This window comes from Priapulus caudatus, unplaced genomic scaffold (genome assembly GCF_000485595.1).
Source record: "Priapulus caudatus unplaced genomic scaffold, Priapulus_caudatus-5.0.1 Scaffold209, whole genome shotgun sequence".
Classification (NCBI taxonomy): domain Eukaryota; kingdom Metazoa; phylum Priapulida; class Priapulimorpha; order Priapulimorphida; family Priapulidae; genus Priapulus; species Priapulus caudatus.
In genome coordinates, this window is record NW_014577270.1 from 84,861 (window position 1) to 92,818 (window position 7,958).

The following is a 7,958-nucleotide window of genomic DNA, read 5'->3' on the forward strand; positions in this document are numbered from 1 at the left end:
ACCTGTTACGTGAAGCCTGCTATTTATAAAACACTGCTATCCATAAAAGCTGTTAACTAAAGAAGCCTGGCTATCCATAGATCCTGCTATCATGAATCCTGCTATCCATAAATCTGCTATCTAGTAAACTATCCTTGCTATACATGGAATCGCTGCTATCATGAAAACCTGCTATACATGAAGCTGCTATACATGAAACCTGCTAGTTATGAAGTCTGCATATCCATGCAGCCTGCTATCCATGAAGCCTGCGTATCTATTAAAGCGTTATATTGCGGAGAAATTTTTCCAGGTGTTGTTCCCCACTTTCATGATACCTACCGTTATTGCTTGAGTCGTACGATAAAATGTCTTTAGAACTTCGTATTCACAAATGCCAAATGAAATCGATAGCACGATTACAAATGTTCCGTTCGTTTCTGTTTTTACCGTTGCATCTCCTACGAATTTCTCGCAGTAGCGTCGAGGCATCGTATCACGGTGCAGAATGCTACCCGCACCGTAGAAATCAGGGTCAGAGTGTAACACAGGACCGCTCATACTAGCGTAAACAGCGCATGTAGTCTAATGCCGTGACAGTCTGTTATTCAGAGAAGCTTGTGGACTGCCAGTCAGATAGTTAACACGGAATGACAATGACAGAAAGTGCTCCTGACATGTATTGACATAAAAACTCATAATTATTTAACCAAACAGAATTGGGCACGCTTTTGTTTTATTATGTTCGCTTGTTTGAGACGGCCATTTGTGATTTTTTGAAAGTCTTGACTCGAAAAAAATTTGATGCCTAGGTATGATGTGTCACAATTCAACCTTTTCTATGGCTATAAACCTGGCATAAAATATTGATGTATTGTACATGTTGGTGTATCGTGATTTTGTCACTGTTCAGGTGAGACACTAATATTCAGCCTATATTTAGTTTTTCTGAGCAAAATTCTCGCAATGATCGTTTTAAGCTTGTTATCCATGAAACCTGCTATCTATGAAGTCTGCTATCCATAAAGCCTGCTATCCATAAAGCCTGGTTATCTACGAAGCCAGTGCCTATCTATGAAGCATGTTATCCATGAAAGGAGCTGCCTATCTATTGAAGTTGCTGGGTCATGAAACCCTTGCTATCATGAAGCCTGCTATCCATAAAGCTTGCTATCCACGAAGCCTGTTATCCATAAAACCTGCTATCCATGAAGCCTGTTATCCATAAAGCCTGCTATCTATAAAACCTGCTATCCATAAAGCCTGCTATCTATAAAGCCTGCTATCTATGAAACCTGCTATCCATAAAGCCTGCTATCTATGAAACCTGCTATCCATAAAGCCTGCTATCTATGAGCGCACAGACGCTCCGTTCGTTTAACGGCTATTTATATACGACAAGATACGATGAAACCGCGAACGAAATTTCTGTCTGGCGGGAATTTTCCGCGTGTTTTTTTTGGCTTTTTTGTTCGTGTCTTGCAGAGGTCTACTTGTGTATCGCAAAATAACCTAGGGTGGCTTTTAAATTCGAATTTGTGCCAGTATGTGACTAATCTACGTATGAAGAACCCACTCGTATCTCGAATATTGATGCATTGTATGTGCATATTCTAGTTGCGTTGTACGCAAACGCTGAAAATGATTTCTTTCTCATGAATGCCATGGTAAGCAAGAGGGGCAAAAACGAAATTCACGTCCAAATTTTTATCCAGCTATTCCCCGTGTTTCTTACTAACTAATCCAAAGAGCTAGTTCAATGTATGTTATTCAAATGTGAAAATAGCGATTCTAATCTTTTTCACTTGATCTCTGCGCCGATTCGTCGAAATATATTGAACAGAGCGGCATTACTGAGTTGGGCAACCTCAACGCGTTCCACCGAATATGACGGAGATTGATTCGTGCTGCGACGTTCCTCCTGAAAAACAACGTGGCGCAATTTTGCTGCGAAATCCCCGCGTCATCCGCGGAGCTTTTATTAAAAATATTGCCGTTCGCGAATTTGGCGCAGAATTATCGGCTTGTCTCTGGCAGTCGCACGCCACGGAGCATGCGTGCCGCCGCTTAGGGTAAAAAAAGCTTAGATTCACACTTGCCACGCATTATCTGCGGCCAAATTGAAGTGTGGAATAAAAAGCCGGGCCTATTTACTGAAACTTGCTCATACATGAAACCGCTATCCATGAAGGGTCTAGGGTTGCTATCAATGAAAGCTGCTATCATGAAGTCTAAGTATGCTATCCTTGAAGCCTGCTATCTATGGAGCTGCTATCATGAGGACCTGTTCTATGTAACCTCGTTAATCATTGAAACTTGACGTAGATCCAGTAGAATGTCTAGAGTATGACTTATCTGTATGAAAACGCTGGCTGAACTCATGAAGACTAGTTGATATCCATGGGAACCTGCTATCCAGTGAAGGCAGGCTTCATGGATAGCAGGTTTCATGGATAACAGGCTTCATGGATAGCAGGCTTCATAGATAGCAGGCTTCATGGATAGCAGGCTTCATGGATAGCAGGTTTCATGGATAGCAGGTTTCATGGATAGCAGGCGGCATGGATAGTAGGCTTCATGGATAGCAGATGGCATAGATAGCAGCTACACTTTATGTATAGCAGGCTTCATGGATAGCAGCTACACTTCATGTATAGCAGGTTTCATGTATAGCAGGCTTCATGGATAGCAGGCTTCATGGATAGCAGGCGCAGAAGCGCCGCTAACGGAAAACGCAGCGAGACGGTAAAACCCGTCGCGCGTCTGTGTCAATAAACGCCGCGTCTCGCGTTACGTTACCGTCGATGTTAGCGGCAAATGTTCCGCACAAGTGGTCGCGAATTAAAGTGCAGCTGCTGCTGCATGCGCTCCAGACAATATTGGCGATATGCTCGCGTGAGCGAAGGGTAAACGCGAAAGGTTTTACGAGGAAACGTTCCACACGCGCAGTAAACGCACTTATGCGACAGGCTGCACGAAAGTTGGCGGAGGCATGTGTGGTAGGTAGGCAGGGAGGTCGGAGGCGAGGGAACGAATTGTCATTTTACGCGCTTAAATGCGCTTATGCTTTATGCGTGAATTTAATGCGCTAATGCGGTGCGCACGCCGTCGGGTGTCCGTACGCTTGCGGCGGTCCCCGGATTGTGTGGCAAACGCCTTAGAGAAACATTCGTGTAATTCCGGCGGTCGCTCGTGCAAATACCTAACGTCATCGCGCTAACTTTCACGCGCAAACAGCTCCCGCGCTCAAGCTACCCGCCTCGCCAATGATAACCTAACGATTGATAGTACTGTGTTGAATCAGGAGTGCCTGCGTGTATTCCATGATGACTTCATTCAAGCTCCCCTGTTATGATCGCAGTGTTCGTATTGTTCTTGCTGACGAGGCCGACGAAGACAAGACATTTCGCAACTACACCCGATTTCAGATAGATATGAGAGATCGTTTTATTGATCACCATTCAATTCTGAAATAATGAAAATAAAAACCGTTTTGAGTTGACATTCTTAAATTAAAGATGCATTAAGACATAAAGATATGCATAAAGATACAAGATAAGAAAGTATGATTATTTATACATTACCGAATGTCAGAAATTAACTTACTACTGTAACCGAATGTAATTTTTACAGTTAACAGTAGAAGTCTCTGGTTAGCATGATTTCACAGGTTAGCATGATTTCACACGTTCGCACTCCAAAGGTTGGTAGATCCCTATAATATCATCACATATCAATAATGGTAATATTTTCTGTTTACCGGTATTTTCCTGTTTTAGTTCAGTAAACAATACATCAGTGCAAGCTAACTTCTTGCCATATTGGATCTACGTCTAACAACGCCCTCTATAAATTCTCAACAAAATTCTAGTTTCACATGAAACACTTGCAGTGATCTTTATCCTAACGGCGACCTTTATATGTTTGACGCACGGAACGTGAGATGCCGACAATGCCAAGCAGGAAATTTACGTGTCACGTTTTCACCTATATGTGGCGCGCGTTCGTCCTTAGGTGTATATGGTTCACGTTTAAACGAAGGGGTTTCTAGTTAACGCATTCTACGGTCTGACATTTAGAACCCGAATGCTTATTACGTGTTCTGTCTGAATGATGTATCACTGAGATACCCTTTGTCGCTCTGTACATACCAGCTTGCTGATGCAGTATATTTATGGCAAGAATTCATCCAACTTACTATATGTTTAGATATCGTTCGATAGTTTTGATATTTCCTGCAGCGATGCTGCGTGGAACCTTTATCGTTGTAAAATATTATGATGTTCTATCATGTATATGATGTATTTATGTGTAAATATTATAAAGTGTATACTTCATCAGTGTATATATGTCACCGCCGTTAAAATTTATACATATTAAAACGTTATTTCTTTATCTATGTGATTCACACTCTTTAAAGGTCTATTAATTCATATTAGATAGCGTACTATGGTAATTATGAACTCATTTACGCATTAATTGATTAATAAAGAGCTAATTAAGCTTTTGCCGCATTAGCAATATCTTTGCAGGTTGAGTGATGAACCGTTAGATGCCATTGAACTAGTGGCGCGACCTGTCGGCAGCTATTTGCAATGCAACGTAAACGCATAATCATGAAATGTTTGCACAGCTGATGGTATCTTTGCTTACCATCCTATTAGAATTGCAGTTTTAATACACACATGGAAATTTACACGTGGACGGTGTTCACTGCAGTTTACTCTCACGCAAGTCCACATAAACAATGTACGAATAGGTTTAAAAGCTCGACACTAATCCTTTAACAGACGAACGCATGCACACGGGCGCACACACGCTCGCGCACGCACATACGCACAAACGTCACTCTCTGCAGATTTCGTGCCTCGACACAACCTTGTCTGTGAACACATGTTATCATGTCTGGAATTGCTTGGACCGGTCACATCTGAATCAAATAATATTGAGAGAAATACGTCGGTATTACGGAGAAATGCAGGTGAAAAGTCGTTAAAAATTTACGCTAGCGTCTCAGCCCGTCGCAGAGACGACGTCGAAAAGAGGCACGGAGGGGTAAAATCGTCGTCCGGAGACTATGTCCAACATATATATACGTATATATTATATATGCATATCGTTGTCGGCTACACAAACAAGATGGCGCTCTGCAATTCGCAAATACGCAGGCGGTCGTCGAATGTTATCATGTTTTCCTATAGGGGAATAGTCTCAAAATGATTTGAATGCATAATTTCGCCTCATGCTCTATATTTTCGGCGCGAATGGGAATGCGCAAATTCGATATTTCCCACGGGAAACTAAGAAATTATTCGAAATTATAGGAATTTAAGATCTATGCTAGAATACTTAGATTACTAGATATTGCGCATGCGCGCGCACCGTGTTAGGCGTCTGAGGCAAACTCCATAATATAGCTTACTGCGTGAGAGAGAGAGAATGGGAGACTGAGGAAAGGCGGCAGGAAAGATAGCTGGGGGCGGTAGAAGAAGAAGGAGGCTGAGCGAGGGACATGTCAGGCAAGGGGAAGGACGCGAGGGCATAAAGTAGGTGTTTTGTACCCTACATGCTAGGGCGCTCTCCTAATTATAAACAGAGGTCTACTGATAAAAGTATATTAGGCAAATCTATGCTCAGATACCTCCTAACCATTTTAAATGCATATTCCTCACAAAATACAACTTCTCTGGTGAGATATTGCGCATGCGCTAACACACTAACGTAGCCAGATTGTGTACTGGCTAGTATACGCAGCGAGGACCTTACATGCAAGGTCTTCCTCCTATTTCTTAAATGATGTCAACTGATGGAATATTATTATATAAACCTATAGTAGAATAACTCCTCTTTATTTTAAATGCATAATCTTTGCAAAATACGATTTCTCACGGGAGATATTGCGCACCGTGTTAGGCGTGCAGTGCCGCCTAAAGCAAACTTCATAATATAGCTTGCTGTGAGGGAGAGGGGATGGGAGAATGAGGAAAAGCGGCAGGGAAGATAGCTGGGGGCGGGAGAAGAAAAATGAGGCTGAGCGAGGGACAGGGGAGGCATGGGGAAAGACGCGAGGGCATAAAGTAAGTGTTTTGTACCCTACATGCTAGGGCGCTCTCCTAATTATAAACAGAGGTCTACTGATAAAAGTTTATTAGGGAAATCTATGCTGAGATACCCACTAACCATTTTAAATGCATATTTATCGCAAAATATAACTCTTCTGGTGAGATATTGTGCATTTGCTAACACACTAACGTAGCCAGATTGTGTACTGGCTGGTATACGCAGCGGGGACCTTACATGCAAGGTCTTCCTCCTATTTCTTAAATAATGTCAACTGATGGAATGTTATTATAGAAATCTATGCTATGATAACCCTTTTTTATTTTAAATGCACAATCTTTGCAAAATATGATTTATCACGGGAGATATTGCGCATGCGCGCGCACCGTGTTAGGCGTGCAGTGCCGTCTGAGGCAAACTGCATATTATATAGCTTGCTGCAAGGGCGAGGGGATGGGAGACTGAGGAAAGGCGGCAGGGAAGATAGCTGGGGGCAGTAGAAGAAGAAGGAGCCTGAGCGAGGGACAGGGGAGGCATGGGGAAAGACGCGAGGGCATAAAGTAGGTGTTTTGTACCCTACATGCTAGGGCGCTCTCCTAATTATAAACACATGTCTACTGATAAAAGTTTATTAGGGAAATCTATGCTGAGATTTCTCCTAACCATTTTACATGTATATTCATCACAAAATATAACTCCTCTGGTGAGATATTGCGCATGCGCTAACACACTAACGTAGCCATATTGTGTACTGGCTGGTATCACAGAAATAGTATATTCTATTCTATTTCTGTGGGTAGAACTAGAGTACCTCTTTTTATGGAGGTACTCTAGTGTCTGATCACATTCGGCGGCATGGGTGAGGGGCTGCATGGCTCTGTGTGCGATTACCAGTAACTGTTGTCTCTGCTTGGCTGACAGGAGATATTTGCATTACTTCATGCAGAATAGCCGCAAAACCATTTCACGATACATGACGGGTTGCACTCCCTGCGAATAAAAAGCAACTATAGATTGATCGATGTTGATACGACAAATCCGTATATCCAATAAATTATTATAGTATGAAACAACAAACTAAAAATTTGTGATGTGTAAACATCGTGTTACATGCTACAGACAGATTCTATACTTTTCTGAATGTTCACGCTTTCGATAACTTTAATATAAAGGGGAGTACTTCGGGCAGGATTTCTTATCTTTGGTTTGATAATGAGGGATAGCGCGAACGCAGTCCCCCTCTAACAAAAATAATACACCCGAGTTCCCTCGATTTGAGAGAATCGCAGGAGTCAGCCAAACCGAAGTGCAATGGAAAGGCCTCTTCCTGGGGGATCCGCCTTGTTGATCATGGAAGCCCCGATGCCAGGTAAGTATGAGTTGGGAATGCGCTCTCCGATACTTGACATTACGATTCCAACAACAGTTTATGGTGTGTGTGTGTGTGATTTTCAAGATATTTTGAATGATTCAGAAAAAAATGCTTTGTTTCAGAGTTATATTGTACATACAACTAGAGCAGTTGATAATGAATGTATTTTTATATAAATATTTTTCCATATTATCGTTACTGTTACACGATATCCGTTTATGGGACGAAAATTTCACGAAACATGTAATATGTTATGTAGCGACCATGAACGGATTGTACATGGTCGTGAACAAGGATACGTTAATTCAAAAATATCAAGAGCCAAAATTAATCAGATACTCGTAATTTTATTCATATGAACAGTATCAACATGAGAAACAGGCCTAAACAGTAAATGTAAAGAAATAGACCTACCGTGCAATAAACACAACGGCGTGATTCGCTAGCGACATCTAGCGCCTGATAAAGTTAACTAAATCTCGAAAATATGAAATGAGTCATTAGTGATGCAATGGTGCATATCATTCACTTTTGCCTGTTTTTGTTT